Source organism: Gymnoscopelus microlampas, assembly GCF_963454915.1.
Source record: "Gymnoscopelus microlampas genome assembly, chromosome: 12".
Classification (NCBI taxonomy): Eukaryota; Metazoa; Chordata; class Actinopteri; order Myctophiformes; family Myctophidae; genus Gymnoscopelus; species Gymnoscopelus microlampas.
The window spans coordinates 17368501-17384906 of record NC_139949.1 but is presented as its reverse complement, the minus strand read 5'-3'; positions in this window follow the sequence as shown (position 1 = coordinate 17384906).

Genomic DNA, 16406 nt, shown 5'->3' with positions numbered 1-16406 from the left:
TTCATACACTATTATCAGGCATATAGGTCATTTGTTAATGAAGCCAGGCTCCACCCACTGGCGCCTTTAAGGGTGTGGCTCTGTGGCGCAATAGATAGCGCATTGGACTTCTAGGCATGTCGAAAGAGATATTCAAAGGCTGTGGGTTCGAGTCCCACCAGAGTCTCTAGCAGTTGTATGTAGGCTCCCGTGTTTTCAAAATATTTTCTGACAAAAGCCTAAAGCACACATGAAAAAAGAAAAAAACTCTTGCAGTCTTGCAGCTGGCAGTCTCTGTGGCGCAATTGGCTAGCGCGCTCGGCTGTTAACCGAGAGGATGGTGGTTGGAGCCCACCCAGGGACTACGTTTTCCAATAGTAGCCCACATAGTGGCAGGCCAGGAACATGCGCCGACAACACTGCACGGCGCATGCTCCTGGCACTTGTATGTAGGCTCCCGTGTTTACAAAACATTTTCTAGCCTAAAGCACTTTTTCCTACAAGGCTGTACCTAACTAGACATGAAAAAAGAAAAAAAACTCTTGCAGTCATGCAGCTTGCAGTCTCTGTGGCGCAATTGGCTAAAGCGCTCGGCTGTTAACCGAGAGGATGGTGGTTCGAGCCCACCCAGGGACGGCACAGTGGAAGTTTTCCAATAGTAGCCCACATAGTGGCAGGCCAGGAGCATACGCTGACAGCACTGCACTCGAAGAATGTTTGGGGTTAGGGTTAGCTGTGAGTCTGCAGTTTCCTCCTACACCAGCTTTCTGCCACAGCAGAGGTCAACTTGTGCATGGTGTAATTTCAGGGACAACGCGACTTCTGTTGTTTGTCTATCAGGTTCATAGCATCGAGCTACAAAGCTTAGTGAGGTGAGCCTTTAATGATTCAATATGCTTTGTTTTACTCTCTGAATTTAACCAAACTGCTTGCAAACACTGGCGCTGTGGCTTAGTTGGTTAAAGTGCCTGTCTAGTAAACAGAAGATCCTGGGTTCAACTCCCAGCAGTGCCTCGTAGTTTATCCTTTCGTTCATACAATATTATCAGGCATATAGGTAATTTGTTAATGAAGCAAGGCTCCACCCACTGGCCCGTTTAAGGGTGTGGCTCTGTGGCGCAATGGATGGCTCATTGGACTTCTAGGCATGTCAAAACAGATATTCAAAGGCTGTGGGTTCGAGTCCCACCTGAGTCGCTAGCACTTGTATGTAGGTTCCTGTGTTTTCAAAATATTTTCTGACAAAAGCCTAAAGCACACATGAAAAAAGGAAAAAACTCTTGCAGTCTTGCAGCTTGCAGTCTCTGTGGCGCAATTGGCTAGCGTGCTCGGCTGTTAACCGAGAGGATGGTGGTTCGAGCCCACCCAGGGACGATGTTTTCCAATAGTAGCCCACAAATAGTGGCAGGCCAGGAACATGCGCCGACAACACTGCACGGCGCATGCTCCTGGCACTTGTATGTAGGCTCCCGTGTTTACAAAATATTTTTTAGCCTAAAGCACTTTTTCCTACAAGGCTGTACCTAACTAGACATGAAAAAAGAAAAAAAACTCTTGCAGTCATGCAGCTTGCAGTCTCTGTGGCGCAATTGGCTAGCGCGCTCGGCTGTTAACCGAGAGGATGGTGGTTCGAGTCCACCCAGGGACGGCACAGTGGAAGTTTTCCAATAGTAGCCCACATAGTGGCAGGCCAGGAGCATGCGCTGACAGCGCTGCACTCGAAGAATGTTTGGGGTTAGGGTTAGCTGTGAGTCTGCAGTTTCCTCCTACACCAGTTTTCTGCCACAGCAGAGGTCAACCTGTGTGTGGTGTAATTTCAGGGACAACGCGACTTCTGTTGTTTGTCTATCAGGTGCATAGAATCGAGCTACAAAGCTTAGTGAGGTGAGCCTTTAATGATTCAATATGCTTTGTTTTACTCTCTGAATTTAACCAAACTGCTTGCAAACGCTGGCGCTGTAGCGGTGCCGGGAGAGGGATAGTCTGGATACCTAACGTGCAATCACGTTTCAGCATTTCCTAAATCCCCCAAAAGATGGGAAAGCTGCACTCTCATTGACTGCTTTCTTCAAATCACGCCTCCTCATTTCCATTTGATGGAAATGCTCGATTCCAACTGGGTGGGGAAAAGATGGAGTTGGATATAAAGAATTTGGAGACACCTGATTCGTTTACTGCAACCAACCAGCGAGCGTTCCGTCCAGCTTCTCTTTCCTTTTTTTTTATAAAGCGCAGGTGCGTTGATTAGGCTGCTGCTGAACTCTGCTTGCAAATGCTGCGCTGTGATGTGAAATAACTTTTGGAACGTTATCCTCACTATAAATTTAAGCTCCTGGCAATGTTCTTTCTATTTAACCTTCTACTAGTCTGCAGTGCCCGAAAAAGTACTTGTTTTACTTAAGTATAAGTATCAATAATAGCCTACTGCAATGTAGAAACACTCTCTGTTACAAGTTAAAGTCCGGAATTCAGAAAGTACCAAACGCAGAAAGTACTCATGCAGACTGTCCCATTTCACACGTTTTCAAATGTATAAAATATATAAAAATGTTTTGAAAATAGCAGATCCACAAGCTCACTGTGAGCTTGTGGATCTGCTATTTTTAAATGGCCGAAATGTAAGGGCTGAAGTGGTTACTGTACGTCATGTTGTAGTAATAATAATAATAATAAAAATCTACAAAGTAACTAGTAACTTAGCAAAAAATTGTGGTGGAGTAAAAAGTACAATATTTGCCTCTGAGATCAGATGTAGTGGAGTAGAAGTAAAAGTAAATTGGAAATACTCCACTAAAGTAAAAAATACCTCACAACTATACCTAATTACGGTACTTGAGTAAATGTACTTAGTTACTTTCCACCACCGCTGGTCTCCTACCTTATTTACTACGAAACGACTAACTACTTCAGCCCTAAAAAATAGCAACTCCCTGAGTAGCCATGGTTCACAATGCATGACGATCGTCTGTCACAAGCGTCATGGCGCTACTTGATCCTGTTTTTTGAAAGTTTTACATTTACAACCAGCACGTCTACATAAACTTTCATATCAAATATAAAGTGCTAACCCCCCCGGCCACGGATGTTACAAGTTAAAGCGCATGGGTCTAAATACCCGTGTGTTATTGTATCAATATTGTATTGTTCAATAAAAAGCTTTATAATCCGATCGCCGCCATTTTCTATATTTTTGATAATGTCTCAGGGTGCAATACACCTCCCAACCGATAGGGGCGCGTAGTTGACATTGGAGAAAATCCGAAGAAAATGGCCGGTGATCGGATTAAAAAGCTTTTTATTGAATAATACGGAAGATACGGGTATTTAAACCCATGCGCTTTAACTTTTAACATCCGTGGCCGGGGGCTTAGCAGTTTATATTTGAAATTTGAACGTTTATGTAGATGTGCTGGTTGTAAATGTAAAATCTTCAAAAAAACAGGAACAAGTAGCGCCATGACAGTCATGTTTCAGGGCTACTCTGCTGACTGCCGCGATGGAAGGTGCAGATTCCATTCAGAATTTGTATTAACTGTTACGTGCAGCACAGTGCAGTGCATTTGGGTTTCCTCTTCCTCAAAGAACAGCCTCATCATACATTACTACTATAATACCCTAAAACAATCATGTTGTCATTCTAGCATTACGTTTTTTTTTTTTAAATATGGTAAGACTTTGGGTTAGAGGGATGTTCCGGTCGGGAATCGAACTGGTGACCTTTCGATCCACAGCTCCCCCTTCCTCCTCCCCCACAGCTTCTCCTTCCCCCTCCTTCCCTTTTTTTCCCCTTCTTCCCCCCCCGTCCCAGGCTATTGTTCCCCAGCTTTAGCGGAGTTGGTTAAAGTGCCTGTCTAGTAAACAGGAGATCCTGGGTTCAACTCCCAGCAGTGCCTGGTAGCCTATCCTTTCGTTCATACAATATTATCAGGCATATAGGTCATTTGTTAATGAAGGCCGGCTCCACCCACTGGCGCCTTTAAGGGTGTGGCTCTGTGGCGCAATGGATAGCGCATTGGACTTCTAGGCATGTCGAAAGAGATATTCAAAGGCTGTGGGTTCGAGTCCTACCAGAGTCGCTAGCAGTTGTATGTAGGCTCCCGTGTTTTCAAAATATTTTCTGACAAAAGCCTAAAGCACACATGAAAAGAGAAAAAAACTCTTGCAGTCTTGCAGCTTGCAGTCTCTGTGGCGCAATTGGCTAGCGTGCTCGGCTGTTAACCGAGAGGATGGTGGTTCGAGCCCACCCAGGGACGACGTTTTCCAATAGTAGCCCACATAGTGGCAGGCCAGGAACATGCGCCGACAACACTGCACGGCGCATGCTCCTGGCACTTGTATGTAGGCTCCCGTGTTTACAAAATATTTTCTAGCCTAAAGCACTTTTTCCTACAAGGCTGTACCTAACTAGACATGAAAAAAGAAAAAAACTCTTGCAGTCATACAGCTTGCAGTCTCTGTGGCGCAATTGGCTAGCGCGCTCGGCTGTTAACCGAGAGGATGGTGGTTCGAGCCCACCCAGGGACGGCACACTGGAAGTTTTCCAATAGTAGCCCACATAGTGGCAGGCCAGGAGCATGCGCTGACAGCACTGCACTCGTAGAATGTTTGGGGTTAGGGTTAGCTGTGAGTCTGCAGTTTCCTCCTACAGCAGCTTTCTGACACAGCAGAGGTCAACTTGTGCGTGGTGTAATTTCAGGGACACGCGACTTCTGTTGTTTGTCTATCAGGTGCATAGCATCGAGCTACAAAGCTCAGTGAGGTGAGCCTTTAATGATTCAATAAGCTTTGTTTTACTCTCTGAATTTAACGAAACTGCTTGCAAACGCTGGCGCTGTGGCTTAGTTGGTTAAAGTGCCTGTCTAGTAAACAGGAGATCCTGGGTTCAACTCCCAGCAGTGCCTGGTAGCTTATCCTTTCGTTCATACAATATTATCAGGCATATAGGTCATTTGTTAATGAAACGAGGCTCCACCCACTGGCCCCTTTAAGGGTGTGGCTCTGTGGCGCAATGGATAGCGCATTGGACTTCTAGGCATGTCGAAAGAGATATTCAAAGGCTGTGGGTTCGAGTCCCACCAGAGTCGCTAGCACTTGTATGTAGGCTCCCGTGTTTTCAAAATATTTTCTGACAAAAGCCTAAAGCACACATGAAAAAAGAAAAAAACTCTTGCAGTCTTGCAGCTTGCAGTCTCTGTGGCGCAATTGGCTAGCGTGCTCGGCTGTTAACCGAGAGGATGGTGGTTCGAGCCCACCCAGGGACGATGTTTTCCAATAGTAGCCCACAAATAGTGGCAGGCCAGGAACATGCGCCGACAACACTGCACGGCGCATGCTCCTGGCACTTGTATGTAGGCTCCCGTGTTTACAAAATATTTTCTAGCCTAAAGCACTTTTTCCTACAAGGCTGTACCTAACTAGACATGAAAAAAGAAAAAAACTTGTTAAAGTGCCTGTCTAGTAAACAGGAGATCCTGGGTTCAACTCCCAGCAGTGCCTGGTAGCCTATCCTTTCGTTCATACAATATTATCAGGCATATAGGTCATTTGTTAATGAAGCCAGGCTCCACCCACTGACGCCTTTAAGGGTGTGGCTCTGTGGCGCAATGGATAGCGCATTGGACTTCTAGGCATGTCGAAAGAGATATTCAAAGGCTGTGGGTTCGAGTCCCACCAGAGTCGCTAGCAGTTGTATGTAGGCTCCCGTGTTTTCAAAATATTTTCTGACAAAAGCCTAAAGCACACATGAAAAAAGAAAAAAACTCTTGCAGTCTTGCAGCTTGCAGTCTCTGTGGCGCAATTGGCTAGCGCGCTCGGCTGTTAACCGAGAGGATGGTGGTTGGAGCCCACCCAGGGACGACGTTTTCCAATAGTAGCCCACATAGTGGCAGGCCAGGAACATGCGCCGACAACACTGCACGGCGCATTCTCCTGGCACTTGTATGTAGGCTCCCGTGTTTACAAAATATTTTCTAGCCTAAAGCACTTTTTCCTACAAGGCTGTACCTAACTAGACATGAAAAAAGAAAAAAACTCTTGCAGTCATGCAGCTTGCAGTCTCTGTGGCGCAATTGGCTAGCGCGCTCGGCTGTTAACCGAGAGGATGGTGGTTTGAGCCCACCCAGGGACGGCACACTGGAAGTTTTCCAATAGTAGCCCACATAGTGACAGGCCAGGAGCATGCGCTGACAGCACTGCACTCGTAGAATGTTTGGGGTTAGGGTTAGCTGTGAGTCTGCAGTTTCCTCCTACAGCAGCTTTCTGACACAGCAGAGGTCAACTTGTGCGTGGTGTAATTTCAGGGACAACGCGACTTCTGTTGTTTGTCTATCAGGTGCATAGCATCGAGCTACAAAGCTTAGTGAGGTTAGCCTTTAATGATTCAATATGCTTTGTTTTACTCTCTGAATTTAACCAAACTGCTTGCAAACGCTGGCGCTGTGGCTTAGTTGGTTAAAGTGCCTGTCTAGTAAACAGGAGATCCTGGGTTCAACTCCCAGCAGTACCTGGTAGCTTATCCTTTCGTTCATACAATATTATCAGGCATATAGGTCATTTGTTAATGAAACGAGGCTCCACCCACTGGCCCCTTTAAGGGTGTGGCTCTGTGGCGCAATGGATAGCGCATTGGACTTCTAGGCATGTCGAAAGAGATATTCAAAGGCTGTGGGTTCAAGTCCCACCAGAGTCGCTAGCACTTGTATGTAGGCTCCCGTGTTTTCAAAATATTTTCTGACAAAAGCCTAAAGCACACATGAAAAAAGAAAAAAACTCTTGCAGTCTTGCAGCTTGCAGTCTCTGTGGCGCAATTGGCTAGCGTGCTCGGCTGTTAACCGAGAGGATGGTGGTTCGAGCCCACCCAGGGACGACGTTTTCCAATAGTAGCCCACATAGTGGCAGGCCAGGAACATGCGCCGACAACACTGCACGGCGCATGCTCCTGGCACTTGTATGTAGGCTCCCGTGTTTACAAAATATTTTCTAGCCTAAAGCACTTTTTCCTACAAGGCTGTACCTAACTAGACATGAAAAAAGAAAAAAACTCTTGCAGTCATGCAGCTTGCAGTCTCTGTGGCGCAATTGGCTAGCGCGCTCGGCTGTTAACCGAGAGGATGGTGGTTCGAGCCCACCCAGGGACGGCACAGTGGAAGTTTTCCAATAGTAGCCCACATAGTGGCAGGCCAGGAGCATGCGCTGACAGCACTGCACTCGTAGAATGTTTGGGGTTAGGGTTAGCTGTGAGTCTGCAGTTTCCTCCTACAGCAGCTTTCTGACACAGCAGAGGTCAACTTGTGCGTGGTGTAATTTCAGGGACAACGCGACTTCTGTTGTTTGTCTATCAGGTGCATAGCATCGAGCTACAAAGCTTAGTGAGGTGAGCCTTTAATGATTCAATAAGCTTTGTTTTACTCTCTGAATTTAACCAAACTGCTTGCATACGCTGGCGCTGTGGCTTAGTTGGTTAAAGTGCCTGTCTAGTAAACAGGAGATCCTGGGTTCAACTCCCAGCAGTGCCTGGTAGCTTATCCTTTCGTTCATACAATATTATCAGGCATATAGGTCATTTGTTAATGAAACGAGGCTCCACCCACTGGCCCCTTTAAGGGTGTGGCTCTGTGGCGCAATGGATAGCGCATTGGACTTCTAGGCATGTCGAAAGAGATATTCAAAGGCTGTGGGTTCGAGTCCCACCAGAGTCGCTAGCACTTGTATGTAGGCTGTGTTTTCAAAATATTTTCTGACAAAAGCCTAAAGCACACATGAAAAAAGAAAAAAACTCTTGCAGTCTTGCAGCTTGCAGTCTCTGTGGCGCAATTGGCTAGCGTGCTTGGCTGTTAACCGAGAGGATGGTGGTTCGAGCCCACCCAGGGACGACGTTTTCCAATAGTAGCCCACATAGTGGCAGGCCAGGAACATGCGCCGACAACACTGCACGGCGCATGCTCCTGGCACTTGTATGTAGGCTCCCGTGTTTACAAAATATTTTCTAGCCTAAAGCACTTTTTCCTACAAGGCTGTACCTAACTAGACATGAAAAAAGAAAAAAACTCTTGCAGTCATGCAGCTTGCAGTCTCTGTGGCGCAATTGGCTAGCGCGCTCGGCTGTTAACCGAGAGGATGGTGGTTCGAGCCCACCCAGGGACGGCACAGTGGAAGTTTTCCAATAGTAGCCCACATAGTGGCAGGCCAGGAGCATGCGCTGACAGCACTGCACTCGTAGAATGTTTGGGGTTAGGGTTAGCTGTGAGTCTGCAGTTTCCTCCTACAGCAGCTTTCTGACACAGCAGAGGTCAACTTGTGCGTGGTGTGATTTCAGGGACAACGCGACTTCTGTTGTTTGTCTATCAGGTGCATAGCATCGAGCTACAAAGCTTAGTGAGGTGAGCCTTTAATGATTCAATAAGCTTTGTTTTACTCTCTGAATTTAACCTAACTGCTTGCAAACGCCGGCGCTGTGGCTTAGTTGGTTAAAGTGCCTGTCTAGTAAACAGGAGATCCTGGGTTCAACTCCCAGCAGTGCCTGGTAGCTTATCCTTTCGTTCATACAATATTATCAGGCATATAGGTCATTTGTCAATGAAACGAGGCTCCACCCACTGGCCCCTTTAAGGGTGTGGCTCTGTGGCGCAATGGATAGCGCATTGGACTTCTAGGCATGTCGAAAGAGATATTCAAAGGCTGTGGGTTCGAGTCCCACCAGAGTCGCTAGCACTTGTATGAAGGTTCCCGTGTTTTCAAAATATTTTCTGACAAAAGCCTAAAGCACACATGAAAAAAGAAAAAAACTCTTGCAGTCTTGCAGCTTGCAGTCTCTGTGGCGCAATTGGCTAGCGTGCTCGGCTGTTAACCGAGAGGATGGTGGTTCGAGCCCACCCAGGGACGATGTTTTCCAATAGTAGCCCACAAATAGTGGCAGGCCAGGAACATGCGCCGACAACACTGCACGGCGCATGCTCCTGGCACTTGTATGTAGGCTCCCGTGTTTACAAAATATTTTCTAGCCTAAAGCACTTTTTCCTACAAGGCTGTACCTAACTAGACATGAAAAAAGAAAAAAACTCTTGCATTCATGCAGCTTGCAGTCTCTGTGGCGCAATTGGCTAGCGCGCTCGGCTGTTAACCGAGAGGATGGTGGTTCGAGCCCACCCAGGGACGGCACAGTGGAAGTTTTCCAATAGTAGCCCACATAGTGGCAGGCCAGGAGCATTCGCTGACAGCACTGCACTCGAAGAATGTTTGGGGTTAGGGTTAGCTGTGAGTCTGCAGTTTCCTCCTACACCAGCTTTCTGACACAGCAGAGGTTAACCTGTGTGTGGTGTAATTTCAGGGACAACGCGACTTCTGTTGTTTGTCTATCAGGTGCATAGCATCGAGCTACAAAGCTTAGTGAGGTGAGCCTTTAATGATTCAATATGCTTTGTTTTACTCTCTGAATTTAACCAAACCGCTTGCAAACGCTGGCGCTGTGGCTTAGTTGGTTAAAGTGCCTGTCTAGTAAACAGGAGATCCTGGGTTCAACTCCCAGCAGTGCCTGGTAGCCTATCCTTTCGTTCATACAATATTATCAGGCATATAGGTCATTTGTTAATGAAGCCAGGCTCCACCCACTGGCGCCTTTAAGGGTGTGGCTCTGTGGCGCAATGGATAGCGCATTGGACTTCTAGGCATGTCGAAAGAGATATTCAAAGGCTGTGGGTTCGAGTCCCACCAGAGTCGCTAGCAGTTGTATGTAGGCTCCCGTGTTTTCAAAATATTTTCTGACAAAAGCCTAAAGCACACATGAAAAAAGAAAAAAAACTCTTGCAGTCTTTTAGCTTGCAGCTTGCAGTCTCTGTGGCGCAATTGGCTAGCGCGCTCGGCTGTTAACCGAGAGGATGGTGGTTGGAGCCCACCCAGGGATGACGTTTTCCAATAGTAGCCCACATAGTGGCAGGTCAGGAACATGCGCCGACAACACTGCACGGCGCATGCTCCTGGCACTTGTATGTAGGCTCCTGTGTTTACAAAATATTTTCTAGCCTAAAGCACTTTTTCCTACAAGGCTGTACCTAACTAGACATGAAAAAAGAAAAAAACTCTTGCAGTCATGCAGCTTGCAGTCTCTCTGGCGCAATTGGCTAGCGCGCTCGGCTGTTAACCGAGAGGATGGTGGTTCGAGCCCACCCAGGGACGGCACACTGCAAGTTTTCCAATAGTAGCCCACATAGTGGCAGGCCAGGAGCATGCGCTGACAGCACTGCACTCGTAGAATGTTTGGGGTTAGGGTTAGCTGTGAGTCTGCAGTTTCCTCCTACAGCAGCTTTCTGACACAGCAGAGGTCAACTTGTGCGTGGTGTAATTTCAGGGACAACGCGACTTCTGTTGTTTGTCTATCAGGTGCATAGCATCGAGCTACAAAGCTTAGTGAGGTGAGCCTTTAATGATTCAATATGCTTTGTTTTACTCTCTGAATTTAACCAAACTGCTTGCAAACGCTGGCGCTGTGGCTTAGTTGGTTAAAGTGCCTGTCTAGTAAACAGGAGATCCTGGGTTCAACTCCCAGCAGTGCCTGGTAGCCTATCCTTTCGTTCATACAATATTATCAGGCATATAGGTCATTTGTTAATGAAACGAGGCTCCACCCACTGGCCCCTTTAAGGGTGTGGCTCTGTGGCGCAATGGATAGCGCATTGGACTTCTAGGCACGTCGAAAGAGATATTCAAAGGCTGTGGGTTCGAGTCCCACCAGAGTCGCTAGCACTTGTATGTAGGCTCCCGTGTTTTCAAAATATTTTCTGACAAAAGCCTAAAGCACACATGAAAAAAGAAAAAAACTCTTGCAGTCTTGCAGCTTGCAGTCTCTGTGGCGCAATTGGCTAGCGTGCTCAGCTGTTAACCGAGAGGATGGTGGTTCGAGCCCACCCAGGGACGACGTTTTCCAATAGTAGCCCACATAGTGGCAGGCCAGGAACATGCGCCGACAACACTGCACGGCGCATGCTCCTGGCACTTGTATGTAGGCTCCCTTGTTTACAAAATATTTTCTAGCCTAAAGCACTTTTTCCTACAAGGCTGTACCTAACTAGACATGAAAAAAGAAAAGAACTCTTGCAGTCATGCAGCTTGCAGTCTCTGTGGCGCAAATGGCTAGCGCGCTCGGCTGTTAACCGAGAGGATGGTGGTTCGAGCCCACCCAGGGACGGCACAGTGGAAGTTTTCCAATAGTAGCCCACATAGTGGCAGGTCAGGAGCATGCGCTGACAGCACTGCACTCGTAGAATGTTTGGGGTTAGGGTTGGCTGTGAGTCTGCAGTTTCCTCCTACAGCAGCTTTCTGACACAGCAGAGGTCAACTTGTGCGTGGTGTAATTTCAGGGACAACGCGACTTCTGTTGTTTGTCTATCAGGTGCATAGCATCGAGCTACAAAGCTTAGTGAGGTGAGCCTTTAATGATTCAATAAGCTTTGTTTTACTCTCTGAATTTAACCAAACTGCTTGCAAACGCTGGCGCTGTGGCTTAGTTGGTTAAAGTGCCTGTCTAGTAAACAGGAGATCCTGGGTTCAACTCCCAGCAGTGCCTGGTAGCTTATCCTTTCGTTCATACAATATTATCAGGCATATAGGTCATTTGTCAATGAAACGAGGCTCCACCCACTGGCCCCTTTAAGGGTGTGGCTCTGTGGCGCAATGGATAGTGCATTGGACTTCTAGGCATGTCGAAAGAGATATTCAAAGGCTGTGGGTTCGAGTCCCACCAGAGTCGCTAGCACTTGTATGTAGGCTCCCGTGTTTTCAAAATATTTTCTGACAAAAGCCTAAAGCACACATGAAAAAAGAAAAAAACTCTTGCAGTCTTGTAGCTTGCAGTCTCTGTGGCGCAATTGGCTAGCGTGCTCGGCTGTTAACCGAGAGGATGGTGGTTCGAGCCCACCCAGGGACGATGTTTTCCAATAGTAGCCCACATAGTGGCAGGCCAGGAACATGCGCCGACAACACTGCACGGCGCATGCTCCTGGCACTTGTATGTAGGCTCCCGTGTTTACAAAATATTTTCTAGCCTAAAGCACTTTTTCCTACAAGGCTGTACCTAACTAGACATGAAAAAAGAAAAAAACTCTTGCAGTCATGCAGCTTGCAGTCTCTGTGGCGCAATTGGCTAGCGCGCTCGGCTGTTAACCGAGAGGATGGTGGTTCGAGCCCACCCAGGGACGGCACAGTGGAAGTTCTCCAATATAGTAGCCCACATAGTGGCAGGCCAGGAGCATGCGCTGACAGCACTGCACTCGAAGAATGTTTGGGGTTAGGGTTAGCTGTGAGTCTGCAGTTTCCTCCTACACCAGCTTTCTGACACAGCAGAGGTCAACCTGTGTGTGGTGTAATTTCAGGGACAACGCGACTTCTGTTGTTTGTCTATCAGGTGCATAGCATCGAGCTACAAAGCTTAGTGAGGTGAGCCTTTAATGATTCAATATGCTTTGTTTTACTCTCTGAATTTAACCAAACTGCTTGCAAACGCTGGCGCTGTGGCTTAGTTGGTTAAAGTGCCTGTCTAGTAAACAGGAGATCCTGGGTTCAACTCCCAGCAGTGCCTGGTAGCCTATCCTTTCGTTCATACAATATTATCAGGCATATAGGTCATTTGTTAATGAAGCCAGGCTCCACCCACTGGCGCCTTTAAGGGTGTGGCTCTGTGGCGCAATGGATAGCGCATTGGACTTCTAGGCATGTCGAAAGAGATATTCAAAGGCTGTGGGTTCGAGTCCCACCAGAGTCGCTAGCAGTTGTATGTAGGCTCCCGTGTTTTCAAAATATTTTCTGACAAAAGCCTAAAGCACACATGAAAAAAGAAAAAAACTCTTGCAGTCTTGCAGCTTGCAGTCTCTGTGGCGCAATTGGCTAGCGTGCTCGGCTGTTAACCGAGAGGATGGTGGTTGGAGCCCACCCAGGGACGACGTTTTCCAATAGTAGCCCACATAGTGGCAGGCCAGGAACATGCGCCGACAACACTGCACGGCGCATTCTCCTGGCACTTGTATGTAGGCTCCCGTGTTTACAAAATATTTTCTAGCCTAAAGCACTTTTTCCTACAAGGCTGTACCTAACTAGACATGAAAAAAGAAAAAAACTCTTGCATTCATGCAGCTTGCAGTCTCTGTGGCGCAATTGGCTAGCGCGCTCGGCTGTTAACCGAGAGGATGGTGGTTCGAGCCCACCCAGGGACGGCACAGTGGAAGTTCTCCAATAGTAGCCCACATAGTGGCAGGCCAGGAGCATGCGCTGACAGCACTGCACTCGTAGAATGTTTGGGGTTAGGGTTAGCTGTGAGTCTGCAGTTTCCTCCTACAGCAGCTTTCTGACACAGCAGAGGTCAACTTGTGCGTGGTGTAATTTCAGGGACAACGCGACTTCTGTTGTTTGTCTATCAGGTGCATAGCATCGAGCTACAAAGCTTAGTGAGGTGAGCCTTTAATGATTCAATAAGCTTTGTTTTACTCTCTGAATTTAACCAAACTGCTTTCAAACGCTGGCGCTGTGGCTTAGTTGGTTAAAGTGCCTGTCTAGTAAACAGGAGATCCTGGGTTCAACTCCCAGCAGTGCCTGGTAGCTTATCCTTTCGTTCATACAATATTATCAGGCATATAGGTAAGTTAATGAAACGAGGCTCCACCCACTGGCCCCTTTAAGGGTGTGGCTCTGTGGCGCAATGGATAGCGCATTGGACTTCTAGGCATGTTGAAAGAGATATTCAAAGGCTGTGGGTTCGAGTCCCACCAGAGTCGCTAGCACTTGTATGTAGGCTCCCGTGTTTTCAAAATATTTTCTGACAAAAGCCTAAAGCACACATGAAAAAAGAAAAAAACTCTTGCAGTCTTGCAGCTTGCAGTCTCTGTGGCGCAATTGGCTAGCGTGCTCGCCTGTTAACCGAGAGGATGGTGGTTCGAGCCCACCCAGGGACGACGTTTTCCAATAGTAGCCCACATAGTGGCAGGCCAGGAACATGCGCCGACAACACTGCACGGCGCATGCTCCTGGCACTTGTATGTAGGCTCCCGTGTTTACAAAATATTTTCTAGCCTAAAGCACTTTTTCCTACAAGGCTGTACCTAACTAGACATGAAAAAAGAAAAAAACTCTTGCAGTCATGCAGCTTGCAGTCTCTGTGGCGCAATTGGCTAGCGCGCTCGGCTGTTAACCGAGAGGATGGTGGTTCGAGCCCACCCAGGGACGGCACAGTGGAAGTTCTCCAATAGTAGCTCACATAGTGGCAGGCCAGGAGCATGCGCTGACAGCACTGCACTCGAAGAATGTTTGGGGTTAGGGTTAGCTGTGAGTCTGCAGTTTCCTCCTACACCAGCTTTCTGACACAGCAGAGGTCAACCTGTGTGTGGTGTAATTTCAGGGACAACGCGACTTCTGTTGTTTGTCTATCAGGTGCATAGCATCGAGCTACAAAGCTTAGTGAGGTGAGCCTTTAATGATTCAATATGCTTTGTTTTACTCTCTGAATTTAACCAAACTGCTTGCAAACGCTGGCGCTGTGGCTTAGTTGGTTAAAGTGCCTGTCTAGTAAACAGGAGATCCTGGGTTCAACTCCCAGCAGTGCCTGGTAGCCTATCCTTTCGTTCATACAATATTATCAGGCATATAGGTCATTTGTTAATGAAGCCAGGCTCCACCCACTGGCACCTTTAAGGGTGTGGCTCTGTGGCGCAATGGATAGCGCATTGGACTTCTAGGCATGTCGAAAGAGATATTCAAAGGCTGTGGGTTCAAGTCCCACCAGAGTCGCTAGCAGTTGTATGTAGGCTCCCGTGTTTTCAAAATATTTTCTGACAAAAGCCTAAAGCACACATGAAAAAAGAAAAAAACTCTTGCAGTCTTGCAGCTTGCAGTCTCTGTGGCGCAATTGGCTAGCGTGCTCGGCTGTTAACCGAGAGGATGGTGGTTCGAGCCCACCCAGGGACGACGTTTTCCAATAGTAGCCCACATAGTGGCAGGCCAGGAACATGCGCCGACAACACTGCACGGCGCATGCTCCTGGCACTTGTATGTAGGCTCCCGTGTTTACAAAATATTTTCTAGCCTAAAGCACTTTTTCCTACAAGGCTGTACCTAACTAGACATGAAAAAAGAAAAAAACTCTTGCATTCATGCAGCTTGCAGTCTCTGTGGCGCAATTGGCTAGCGCGGTCGGCTGTTAACCGAGAGGATGGTGGTTCGAGCCCACCCAGGGACGGCACAGTGGAAGTTTTCCAATAGTAGCCCACATAGTGGCAGGCCAGGAGCATGCGCCGACAACACTGCACGGCGCATGCTCCTGGCACTTGTATGTAGGCTCCCTTGTTTACAAAATATTTTCTAGCCTAAAGCACTTTTTCCTACAAGGCTGTACCTAACTAGACATGAAAAAAGAAAAAAACTCTTGCAGTCATGCAGCTTGCAGTCTCTGTGGCGCAAATGGCTAGCGCGCTCGGCTGTTAACCGAGAGGATGGTGGTTCGAGCCCACCCAGGGACGGCACAGTGGAAGTTTTCCAATAGTAGCCCACATAGTGGCAGGTCAGGAGCATGCGCTGACAGCACTGCACTCGTAGAATGTTTGGGGTTAGGGTTGGCTGTGAGTCTGCAGTTTCCTCCTACAGCAGCTTTCTGACACAGCAGAGGTTAACCTGTGTGTGGTGTAATTTCAGGGACAACGCGACTTCTGTTGTTTGTCTATCAGGTGCATAGCATCGAGCTACAAAGCTTAGTGAGGTGAGCCTTTAATGATTCAATATGCTTTGTTTTACTCTCTGAATTTAACCAAACCGCTTGCAAACGCTGGCGCTGTGGCTTAGTTGGTTAAAGTGCCTGTCTAGTAAACAGGAGATCCTGGGTTCAACTCCCAGCAGTGCCTGGTAGCCTATCCTTTCGTTCATACAATATTATCAGGCATATAGGTCATTTGTTAATGAAGCCAGGCTCCACCCACTGGCGCCTTTAAGGGTGTGGCTCTGTGGCGCAATGGATAGCGCATTGGACTTCTAGGCATGTCGAAAGAGATATTCAAAGGCTGTGGGTTCGAGTCCCACCAGAGTCGCTAGCAGTTGTATGTAGGCTCCCGTGTTTTCAAAATATTTTCTGACAAAAGCCTAAAGCACACATGAAAAAAGAAAAAAAACTCTTGCAGTCTTTTAGCTTGCAGCTTGCAGTCTCTGTGGCGCAATTGGCTAGCGCGCTCGGCTGTTAACCGAGAGGATGGTGGTTGGAGCCCACCCAGGGATGACGTTTTCCAATAGTAGCCCACATAGTGGCAGGTCAGGAACATGCGCCGACAACACTGCACGGCGCATGCTCCTGGCACTTGTATGTAGGCTCCTGTGTTTACAAAATATTTTCTAGCCTAAAGCACTTTTTCCTACAAGGCTGTACCTAACTAGACATGAAAAAAGAAAAAAACTCTTGCAGTCAT